The following is a 12,899-nucleotide window of genomic DNA, read 5'->3' on the forward strand; positions in this document are numbered from 1 at the left end:
ATTGTTTATTGCGTCAAGAATAGGGATAAAGACATTCACACTAAAATAGCTTTCAGTACTTTATGGAGTCACATTGGGCCAATTAACTTGTCAAGGTGTGATCCTGGGTGTTAGAACGATGCTTCCTATATCATCTGCCAGTTTTTTCGCTTGATCATCCAGCAGGCTGATTCTGCAATCACATTTTCTCGCTTTGTTTTCTAAAATGCGAAAGTATCAGCCAAGATCTCAGTTGCTTTGCTACCATAAATAGTCTCTTTTTGGAAAAACCTGCTGAGAGCTAATGTTTGGCTGAGCACATCAGCAAGACACACGAGTGCTACCACGAATCCTCCAATGTTGAATGCATTTAAAAGGGCACTAGAGGTTAAGCTGGAGGTATCACCTAAAAAAATGTGACCATTGCGATATTTCCTCAAGGCATGACACGATTTTTTCGATGTTTTTTTAAGAAACAGACAATCTCTCTAATGAGAACAGTTGTGTTTGGCACTAACTGCATGTCAGAGCACTAGTGGAGTAAGGGCAGAATGGGTGCTGATTTGATATCAAATTGATATTAATAATATCAAATTGATATTGAATTAATTTGCTCCACCCCAGATGATGTCATATGTTTCCTCCAGCTGCCACATGGGTCCTCACTCCCTCTCCTTCACCTCTGCCACCTACCCTTTTGGCGGGAATTTCGAATTTTGGCGGGAATTTCAAAATGATGGGAATTTCTTTGTCCTAGAGCTGTGCTGACGTCCCACCCCAACCCCCTCCAATTGGCAGGAACAGATCAGATGCACACACAAGTTAGTATATAGGAATATAGAAGATAATATTTTGACACAATTTCAAATGTAGTAAGAAAGAAAAATTGCAGAGAAAAACTTTACATGGTTTTGCATCTACACACATATTCTGCAAGCCACCATATATTGTGTGGTAGAGGGTATCTTGTACAACTACTAGTCATTTTCTTTCCTCGGAGTTTCAAATTGACGTGACTTGAAAATTGAGAAGATTTTATTAATTTCCTTTCCTGTGCCACTCACAAATAGAGTGAGGGGAAAACGACTTTATACATGCCTCTGTATGAGCTCTAATTTTTCTCATCTTATATTTGTGGGACTTACATGAAATGTACATTGGTGCCAGTAAAAGAATTCTGCAGTCAGCTTCAAATGCAAGTTCCCTAATTTTTTTTCAATATCGTTTTTCAACATCGTTTTCCCTCCCTGGATTCCCATCTGAGTTCCCAAAGCATCTCCATAATACTTGCACGTTGTCCAAAACTACCAGTAACAAATGTAGCAGCCTACCTCTAAATTGTTTCCACATTTTCCTTTAATCCAGTCTGTTGGTGATCCCAAACACTCTAGCAGTACTCGAGAATGTGTCGCACTAGTGTCCTATGTGCGGAGTCCTTTACAGATGAATCACGCTTTTCCAAGCCTCTCCCAATAAACTGAAGTCAACCATTAATGCCCTTTGTATTACAACCCTTACATGCCTGTTCCATTTCATATCGCTTTGCTGCATTATGTCTAGATATTTCAACCAGGTAACTATAATGCTGTATTTCAAACATTATGATGATGGAGGCTGTTATGGAAAGCTTCTGATTTTATACAAATTTTACAGGGAAGGTTAATAGAACTTCTTATCCATGTGAGTAAAACTATTGTGTAAAACTGATAGCTGAGTATCTTAACACGAATCTCTTCAGGGTCCTCAGGAGTCTTACACTTAAATTTCAGTATATTTACTCCCTAATAATATTTGTTGTTAATAATAGGTGTAATGTTACTATGTTAGGTGAAATGAATTTGCAAAATACTGGAAGTAAAAATAATGTCCCTGTCTACGATTCTGAATCGAATTTTACATTCTGATACAAAAGTCTTTAACAGGTTGCTGCTAGACATCAGGCAGAAAACTGGAAATCCCAAGATGTTAAAAAATATGAAGTAAAGGATTATTTTATGAGCCTCTCCTTCTATAATTAATTATAATTAAGTACAATGTTTGGACTGAAGGATGCATCTTCTGGTTAACATTACTATTATATGTAAGGCTGACAGTACTATTTGAAAAGTTATGAAATGCTTTGTATGAAGTCCGAGACAAGAACAGCACTTGAATGAAAAGCTATTTATTGATTTTAGAACTATTAGTTTCTTCCTCTTGGATGATAGATAGGTTTTGGAAGATTGAGAATGAGTGGAAGGTCATTTAGACCACCTGTGGAGCCGATCGGTGTGGCCGAGCTGTTCTAGACGCTACAGTCAGGAACCGCACGACCGCTATGGTCGCAGGTTCGAATCCTGCCTCAGGCATGGATGTGTGTGATATCCTTAGGTTAGTTAGGTTTAAGTAGTTCTAAGTTCTAGGGGACTGATGACCTCAGATGTTAAGTCCCATAGTGCTCAGAGCCACCACCTGTGTAGAACACTAGCATGACCCATTTCCGTGTGCTGCTCAGTTTGTTTCAGATCCCCACCAAGTCAGATTAAACGAACGTATTGAAGCAACTCAGAGGCAGGCTGCTAGGTAGGTTATCAGTAGGTTCAAACAACATGTGAGTATTATGAATATGCTTAGTGTATTCATATGAGAATCCCTAGACAGAAGACAATGTTTTTTTTGTGGAACACTATTGAGAAAATTTGGAGAACTGGCGTTTGAAGCTGACTGGAGAACAGTCCCACCACCACCGATGTATATTTCACTTAAGGACTATGAGGATATGAGAAATTAGGGCTCATATTGAGCTTTATAGATAGCCTTTCTTCCCTCAGTCTATTTGCGAGTGAAATAGAGAAGAAAATTATTTGAGCGGTACAAGGTATCCACCGCCATGCACCATTTGGTTACTTGTGTAGCACGTATATATATATTATTATTCGGAATAAAATTGTTACTGCCTACAACATCAAAAAATATTAGTTATACTGACCTAAAGCTTCATGATTTATTTCACATGTTTTGTTTCACATTTAACTGTACCTGATACACTCTGATAATCAGTGACTTGCATCTATAACAGTCTTAAATTAGCTCAGATCTGTTAATAATTCCTCATTAAGCTCTGTTTATCAAGATGTCACATAAAAATGAAGTGCATTTTGAGAAACTACATATTGGAAAATGTGATTGGTATATAGCTGTTTGTTTACATGTCAACGATCAAAATGTAATCATCTCAGTAGCACAGACTGGAAAGAGCACATATCTGGGCTAGAGTACTATATTGGATTCCCTCCCCCCCCCCTCCCCCCTTCCCTAGAAATCTTGGCTGGAGTAACAAGCTTTTCTGTTTTCTGTAGCGTAGTCTGAAGTCTACATTACGTTGAAAAGAGATAACTATGTTGACGGTTGTGAACTCAGAAAATGAGAAATAAAGGTGGTGGTAACAGACAGATGTGTGGCATTGCCTAATATTTTGTATGAGCCATATTTAAATGCATTTTTTCATATTTAACTCACTTTTTATAATAAAAAATAAAACTACTAGCTCAAGCCCGAAAATATACATTAAGACAATGAATAAGCATCTGATGTGTGTTTGATGCATATTACGTATATATATCGTACACAAACTGCAAAAATGCAAGGGGCGTTCCACTACATATCTCTTACTGCATTTGACCCGTTTTTCTGCATTTGTTACTGTTGGTATGGATGCAAAGACAAATTCTTAGTTAAGTATTGCAAACGTCTGAGTGGTAGTTACATTAGTAAGCCTCACTTAATATGTTAAAAAAAGCATTTAGAGACATTGTCCTGAAGGCATAATACAATCACTCTGCCATTCAAATAATAATTCGTAATCAGTTCACCTCAATCAATCACGTAAGACTCTATAATCTGTAACTATCTATGCTGTGGATTAGTATGTCATCATAATCGAGATTGTTCGCATTCGAAACTTGTTTCTACATTTAATTCTCATAACGACAGCTTCATTCAAGCAGTCTGTATTGACTTGAAATTTCAAAATAACAGCTGAGGGCAGGTCAGTATGAAGGCTGGGGACAACAGGTGACTGACGTCATTTATGTCAATAGAGCAGCTTACAGATCTAGTCACCAAGGCAACACTGTCACACTTTCAGCCTTTCTGATGACATGAAGTGCTTCCTCGGGACCCGCGAGAGGCACGTCAACAAAATATGCTAGGTATAGACAATCTTTGAAACCAACTGATCTTATTCGAAATAAGTGAATGTAGCAGTCGATACTATTACAACCATAGTTCACGAATTATGTCGAAAAGAATTGAAGGTAACGAAAATACGAGGGCTGACTGAGAAGTAATGCCTAAATCTTCATAACTCTTCAACAGTTGGCAGCATTGGTATGTGGCAGGTACTGGCTTGTTCCGTAGCCTCTTGTCTACAGCTCCACTTGGTGGAAAGCCTTACATTGAACGGTTGTGTTGTTACAATACAAAGTATGGAACCCTGCACAGACAGTCGGTCAATGCGATTTAAGCAAATTGCAGTCATTGAATTCTTAACAGCAGCAGGTGTCACACCAAAAGAGATTCATCAGACAATGAAAGCAGTGTTGATGTAACTGCTGTGCGTCTTCATTCTCATAATGCAAGAGGAGTTCCTGTCAAATTTCAAGTATGTGCACTTTCATTTCAGGAGTCAGCATCCGGGATTCCCATTGTGCACAGATCTTCCTGTAGCCCTGCAAAGCAATAATGTTACACACACTTTCTTGTGAAATTCGATTGTGCTTGCAATTTCTCTGTGAGTGATACGGCCAGCCGCTGTGGCCGAGCGGTTCTAGGCGCTTCAGTCTGGAACCGCGCAACCGCTACGGTCGCAGGTTCGAATCTGAGGTTAGTTAGGTTTAAGTAGTTCTAAGTTCTAGGGGACTGATGACCTCAGATGTTAAGTCCCATAGTGCTCAGAGCCATTTGAACCATTTGAGTGATACGACGATCGTCCTGAATCAATCTTTCAACATTTTGCTTGTGAAACTCGGTGGTTGCTGTCACAGGATAGCCAACTCTTTGTTTGAAATGCATTGTTCCCCCCTCAACATCTTTAAACTTACTCCCCCAACGACGCAAAGTACTCAATTAACACAATCACCGGAAACTGCTTTCATTCTCCGATGAATCTCCTTTGGTGTGACACCTTCTGCTGTCAAGAATTCAGTAACTGCACGTTACGTCATCTCAGACGCCGTCGCAACCTGTTCCACCGCGCGACCGTGGCGCGGGGCGCGGACGGCGGAGGGAGCGCGCCGCGGGCAGAGGGTATTTAAATCGTCCGCCGCTGCGACCGAACCCAGTTCCCTCTGAGCAGCCATAGCATACGGATCTCCGTGCCGGCACGTTCACAGGAGCTCAGTCCGTCAGTTCACCTGATGATGGCGACATGTATGATCGCCGAAATATTGTGCCCGTTGGACACTATAGACCGGCAGCACACCCGTGGATATTTTGATTATCAAATACGCCGGGAGAAACTCAAGAATCACAATAACTGCACATTGTTTAAATCACATTGACCGACCGTCTGCTCAGGGTTCCATACTTTAGACTGTAACAATACAACTGTTAAATGGTAAGGCTTCCTGCCAACTGGAGCTGTAGAAAAAAGGCTACGGAACAAGTCAGGACCTGTCGCATACCAATGCTGCCAACTGTTGAAGAGTTACAACGGTGGAGAGATTACTTTTCAGTCAACCCTCGTAAATAAAAACAGAAAAAGAGAAAATACATATCTGAAATAAATTATTATCGTTATTTAAACAGAGAGAACCTTTAAATCCATTACAGTACCAGTATAGAGCATTATGAGGTCGTAATACTGAGAAACAGCGTTAATTTGTAATAATGTTTTTTAAATCTAATGGGAGTACTGCGGGAAAGTGGGGGTTTTGGACGAGGAGAAACTAAAATGTAACATAACAGGAAAATGAAATAAATAAATAATATATATGAAACATAAAAGAACAGTAGCATGAAATGTGGAGAAACCGACACAGAAATCCTAAAAGAAAATCCAGTACACAGATAACTAAAATTCACAAAAAGGAACAAATATTAGAATCGGCAACTACAATTAAGCTATATAGGTTAGTTCTTGTTTCCGATTACAGCCATTCCGCAGTTCGTTATTTACATTGTTTTTGCAACAAGTGTTTGCACTAGTGTTATGGGTTTTCTTTATCTGGTATTATTCCCTTCACTATTATGAAACAAAAAAAGGAAAAGAAACAAGAAACTTGGAACCGATCCCTACGAATTTTGTTACTTTTTAGAAGTAGTTCAGAGATCAAAAAGGATTCTAGAATTTCTACGAAAACCGAGTTCACACATTTCCAAAATTATGAACCACCGAATGGTTGAAATTGCTAACTAAAATTGACCTCCAATATAGGTAAATTCTAGTTACCGATTCCAACACTTCCATGGTTGATTATAATTGGATCATTTTTCCGGCAGGTGTATAAAATGAAAAAAAAAATAGCATTTCACAATTTGCAATTGCTCTGTAAACTACTGCAATAAAATGACAAATATTGGAATCGGTAACTAGAATTAAGCTGTATAAGAGGTAATTTCTAATTACCGATTCCAACTATTGCATGCTTCATTATTTAGATCGTTTTTGCAACATATGTGTGCACTTAAATGTAATAGAATTTCTGAACTTGTAAATGCTCTCTGAACTACTGTGAAAAAATATTGGAGAACATATACCGGTTAGTTCTAGTTACCAATTTCAATATTAGTTACTTATGCCAAATTATCTGTGTACTGGCTTTTTTAGGATTATAGTGCGTTTAAAATGAGTTGCGAGTTTTGACAGTTCAGCACGGAGTGAGTGGAGGGAAGCGTAGTTGCCAACGTGTGTTGCAGATAGCCACATGCGGAACGTGGCAGGGTCGCTTCACTGCGTGAACAGCAAGCTGTCCGATGTGCCACCTTTCTGAAACGATTTTAAACAAACTATTCAGTAATAAACCACTTGTCATTTCGTTAATGGTCATAGTTATTGTGATATCTGCGATCTTTCTGAAACGATTTTAAACAAACTTTTACATCGTTACTTGAAGTTGTCAGATTCATAACGAACCACTCATCATTCCGTTTATGGTCATAGTTATTGTGATATTTCGCTAGTAAATAAATTACTACAAGAAATTCTTAGTTTGCCATGGAAAATAGGTTTCGCCATGAATTTGTGTTTGTTGCGTGTTGCTGTGTATTAAATGTAGATAATATATTAAATTTCTCTTTAGACTTGGCAGGATAGCACTGTCTGTTTCCAAACTTGAGCAAATGGAATGTACATAGAGCGCTCCGGCATGAACTCGTGTGTCAGTGAAAAAACTAGGATGAAATATTCATAAATTCCTCGTATCTCATAAAAGTTTTGAGATATCGAAACAGATTTTAGCGGATGATAACAATTACGAGACTGTTTTACCATATGATTGATATGCAGAACTGCTATATCTACAGCGATATTCAAGCGACTACAGATTTTTTTTCAAAGAAATATTGTGATTATTGAGGGCTTTGGCGAAACGAGAACTGCTGTGAGTTTTGTAACAATATAAGTAAAGAAGTTACACGTTTACTTTTATACAGAGAATTTGCTCTTTCATAAACTACTGGACAGACTTGCCCTCAGTTCTTAGTTTAATAACACACTATTTCAGGATTATGTCCCAATTTCAACTGCATTACAGTGTTAGTGAGATGAATATTTCAAAACTCTTCTCTATTTTAACAAGAGAAAATTTTAACATGGCAGCAGGAGAAGTTATGTATTCCTCAGAACTCGTCACTGACCTTCATGAATCAATGTCTCCTCGACTACCTTCTGGGTATTATGGCTGACAACTCAAGACCAGGCCTGCCATGTAACATTCGCAGTAGCTTCTTTTACCAGCATTTCAATCTCAGTGAGCATAAATTTCTTGCTGCTTCTTGCCACATTACTTTTCACCTAGGCCCTTATACTCTGTCGAATTTAAATGAGCATAATATAGATGAAGACTGATTGAACTATGTCCTTTACCGTCCACCACTTCGCGTGAAGTTTTGGCTTGTACAACACTGAAAGTTCCATTAACTTCGCCTTATACATGCTAGGTTAAACTTTGTCTCATTAAACATTTCTTTGCACCCAGAGCAAAATTTGCACTTTCGTCCATTGCATTGTTGGAGCTTTATGCATCAAAACAGAGTGGCATGGCGTTTTGTCCATTACTATTGTCGAATTCCGACGAGTGTTTCGCAGCAGAACATTATCTTCACAGCAATACTACTACTACTACTGCTACTAGTAGTAGTAGTAGCTTTATTCATCTGTACATTTTTTTACAAGGGTATAGGATATTTCAAAGTATTTACAAGTTTATATCAATTTAAAATAAGCTAATTCATATACAAATATATTTACAGACTTCTAGCTAGAGACACTCATTAGATTTACTACAAGTATACAATACAATTTTTAAAAATAACTTATTAAATAATGTAATGCCACGCTGTTCACTCGTGTCTCACTATCAGTCACTGCACACACTATATGCACATTGTTTCATAACCACTCACTACACACACACACACACACACACACACACACACACACACACACACACACACACACACACATTGGTGATCTCTGGGCCATTTTCTGTACTGCAAGTTCCCATTTGCTACCCTGAAAAACTGAGTCAGCATCCCTCCATAACGAGTGAGATGTTGAGCTCAAAAAGAGGAAGAGGTGTTAGTATTGTGCTATGCATATCTTGGGGGTAAGTATTTCTAGAAAGGAAAAAAGAAGGGAAAAAACATAAAGTGAAGCTGTTATGTGGAATGTTGGATGTTTTATAATCATTAGTATTATTATTTATTTGTATAACATTTTTTATCAAACCCCTGCTCTGTTTTATCTAAGTAATCTTTCAACGTATAAAATGTATTACATATCAGGTACTTTTTAGCTGCCTTTTTAAATAAGTGCATTTTTGCAATTTTTTAAATCTCTTTTCGTAATTTATTGTACAGTTTTATTCCTTGGTGAAAATGCTGTTTTGAGTTTTATGTTTATTTTTTCTTGGAAAATATATGTTGAGTTTATCTCTTGTTGCATGGTCATGGACAGAGCTGTTTGTGCAGTAATCACTAATGTTATTTTTGATGTGTGCAACTGACTGGGAAATGTATTCACATGGAGCAGTTAAAATCCCTAGTGTTTTGAACAGATCTTTACAATGATCTCAACTAGAATTTTTGGTTATTATTCATATGGCTCTTTTCTGGAATTTAAAATTGTGCTCATATTTTGTGCATTTGTTCCCCAAAAAAGAATGCCATAGCTAAGAATTGAGGGTACATATGAATAATATGTAACTAAAAGACACTGCATGCTACACACTGGTGATAGGATTCTAAGGGCATAACATGCTGATGACATTTGTTTGCAAGTACCTTTGTGTGTTCACACTACTTGAACTGAGAATCAGTATTCATTTCTAGAAATTTTGCATTTGTTATGCAGTCTATACAGGTGCCACCTACATTTAATTTAACATTGTCGTTTTTACTCTTCAAACTGAAATTCATGGCATTAGTTTTCTTTATGTTGAATGTCACTTTATTGCTTATTGACCAGTCACAAACTTCCTTGAGAGTTTCATTTGGTTTCTTGGCAAGGAGTTCACTTGTTTTCTCAGTGACTATAATATTGCTGTCATCAGCGAAGAGAATTTTTTCACCATGAGTAACACTACTGGGAAAGTCATTGATGTATATCGGGAACAGTGTTGGTCCTAATATGCTACCTTGTGGAACTCCTGTATTAATGTATTTTGATTCTGATAAGTGTTTTATTAAATGTTTAGATATATTTCTAGTATGTGTGATCTCTACTCTTTGTATCCTGTCTGTTAGGTATGATCGAAACCAGTCATTAGCTACCCCTATTATGCCTAATGCTTCTAATTTATTTAATAGAATCTTGTGGTCGACTGTATCAAACGCCCCCAGAAATATGTCTGTGACACACTCATCTTTATCAAGAGCATCAAGTACGACTTTTGTGAATTCTACTATGGGTGACTCCATATTTTTGCCACTTTGGAAACCAAACTGTGATTCGCTTAAAAGACTGTATTTATTCAAGTAATTCATTAATTTGTCTTTCATAATTGCTTCTATTATTTTTGAGAATGCTGACAGTAGGAAAATGGGCTGGTAATTTTCTATGTCTTTTCCATTACCTTTCTTAAGCAAAGGTACAACTCTTGCCTGCTTTAACTGCTCTGAAAATGTCCTGATGTGAAGGATTCATTTATTATATTTGTCAAGGGGACTTGTATAATCCCTATGCATTGTTTCAGTACACACACTGGTGCTTCATCTAAGCCTACTGACTTTTTATTTTTTAGTTTTTGAACAGTTTTATTGACTTGATTCTCTGTGGTTGGAAGTAACATCATTGTATTTAGTGTGACATTGTTTACAGGTGTTATATTTGTTTTTGGGAATGTTTGCTGTAAATTCTCTGTAATACTTCAAAAATGCTCGTTTACAAAGTTTGCTAAGTGTTGTGCATCATTTATTACCTTATCCCCCTCCCTTAGCGGTATGTTATTCTGCGTTTGTTTGCCTCTCCCGTTTCCTATTTTACGACATCACAGACTGCTTTTTATTGCAAATCTCGTATGCAGATGTACTGCATTGTTGTCATTAACGCAACAGTAACACAAAACACTTGTACACAATACCTGACGACTACAGAACAGAAAATACGACTTTACTACGAGAGAAGTCAAACGTTGACGCATCTACAGCGTGATACCACGTGGTGCTATTTACTCGTAGAGGCACTTTATCAGACGAACCGCTGGCTGCGTAGTAGGGAAAGTCGGCTCGCCATTGGTGTTACCTGGGCAACGGCGCCATGTCCCGCTCCGGTCAGCCAAACGTCAAAAGTCATAACTAATTTCAAACTCGCTACAAGATTCCTGTGTCGGTTTTTTAACATTTCATGCTACTGTTTGAAATACATCGTTATTTATTACCATTATTGTGGTACATTTTAGTTTCTTCCTTTCCAAATCCCCACTTTCCAGCGGTGGCCTCGATAGATTCAATGATTATTGTTTTAAATTTGCGCTACTTCACCGCTTGCCTCTGGTATGACGTAACTGCTCAAGCGTAAGAGTCTTATTATCGGACACTAGAATTCACTCCAGAATTGCAATACACGGTTGCGCCGTCGAAAGTGTTACGGTTGGTTATTTAATTGGTTCCGATCACTGCTATCCACTGCCCCTCCCCCCCCCCCCCCAAAATTAATAATATAGCTTTTTATTTTGTTAAACTATTTATGCATTTTTGACCTGATTTAGGGGAATTTCAAATGCAAAATAGGAGGAAATTGCACTTCACAGTTGGCGACCCTGCTGTAGCTCGATGTTCAGTTTACAAACAAAACAGCTGTGATAGCGTAGCTATCCGATTTTAGTTTGACAGTTGTGACAGCAAAACTACGTCGAAAGAAATATCCATAATTAATCCTCGGAACATTTATGCCGGAAATGTTTATAGTAATGGCAACAGGTCTTTATTTGTTTATGTGACCTGATATCTCAGTGTGCCACTGACGCTGGACAAAACTTACTGATATCTGCATTGGGTAGGTTATGGTCCCAATACATTGCAACTGCTTTGTACAAGTTCATGAAAGGGCTCCGCAGTAAATCGGTTGGAACGTCGTCAGTTTACATGATTTAGTTGTTTACGATAACGCGGACCAATACCGAAAATCATTTTATCCAAAATGTTTTATATAATATTTGCTACCCGGACTGGTTGATATTTGGTCCCTTTCTCTCCAAACAAACGAACCAGCCAACATATATACATTTCAAAATATAAAAGCAGTGCAGTTTACCATCTCCAGCCATCTGAAAATGGATTTTGCAAGAGTCTGTTGGTTTGTTCCCATTACTGACTTCCATGGCTCTAGGTTCTAAAATTACTAGTAGCAACTGGAGAACGCGCCCAATAATATCGCAATATATTTTATGTGAGCCTGTATGTATGCATTTTATGCACGTAATCGGGCTGTAATTTCCTTGGCTTTCGCTTTTCTTATGAAGTATTTTACGCAAAATGTGTTGCATATAAAATTTAACATAATTCGATGTTGGAAAAAAATCACTGAACAAAATATCAGGACTAAACTAATTGGTGCAATGTTCATCGAAAACTCGTACTCCTAAGTGCCTCACAAAAATAGAGATTTTAAAACTAGCTAAAATAGGAATCTTGTCTTAGCCTGGTTCTGTAAATTTCAAATATGTTAGAAAGCTCCTTTGATCACATTTGTTGGATTCACAACTATAACTTTTTGATTGAACCAATACATTGGGTGTACTACGGGGCAATCAGTCACTATAATACTCATTCTGCATGCTTAGATTATATATGGTAATTCTATCAAAGGAGCCCTCCTGTGTTTGTAGTTCTTGGGTGTGGGATGCATTTGTCCCTGTTTACAAGCAGCTGGAATATTCTGGACTGCTTTTAAATGATTGGAAGCTATTGTGATGTGGTATGTGGGGTGATAACAGAGATACTTAAAGTACTGTCTTGTCATGTAGGTACTGGCTCTTCTCCAAGAAAAATAGTGCTCATCACTATTTTTTGTCTTGACTGTGTGGTGAGTCTGTAGTGGGTTTAATCCTTTGTACATAGGAGGGACAGTTCAGGGTACTACACCCTTACTCCTTACCATTAAATTTGAAGTGCTGTCGGTTGCAGACTGGGGGAATCCACTTTGATGAAAGTCTCGCTTCTGTGAAAAAATCTAATAAAGGTGTCCTGGTACAGCAAATGTGTGGGTTCTAGGGCAGCAC

At 37.9% G+C, this 12,899-nt stretch overlaps 1 protein-coding gene across 3 annotated transcripts in view; it reads left to right on the forward strand.

Moving 5' to 3' along the window:
* The first annotated feature begins 11,512 nt into the window (after window positions 1-11,512).
* LOC126425196 (uncharacterized) overlaps window positions 11,513-12,899 on the forward strand; it is a 71,633-nt gene continuing 70,246 nt past the window's right edge. For all 3 annotated transcript variants that reach the window (XM_050088151.1, XM_050088150.1, XM_050088152.1), the window contains exon 1: window positions 11,513-11,674. The gene's annotated coding sequence lies outside the window, so the exon portion shown is untranslated. The remainder of the gene's footprint in view (window positions 11,675-12,899) is intronic.

This window comes from Schistocerca serialis, chromosome 10 (genome assembly GCF_023864345.2).
Source record: "Schistocerca serialis cubense isolate TAMUIC-IGC-003099 chromosome 10, iqSchSeri2.2, whole genome shotgun sequence".
Lineage (NCBI taxonomy): Eukaryota > Metazoa > Arthropoda > Insecta > Orthoptera > Acrididae > Schistocerca > Schistocerca serialis.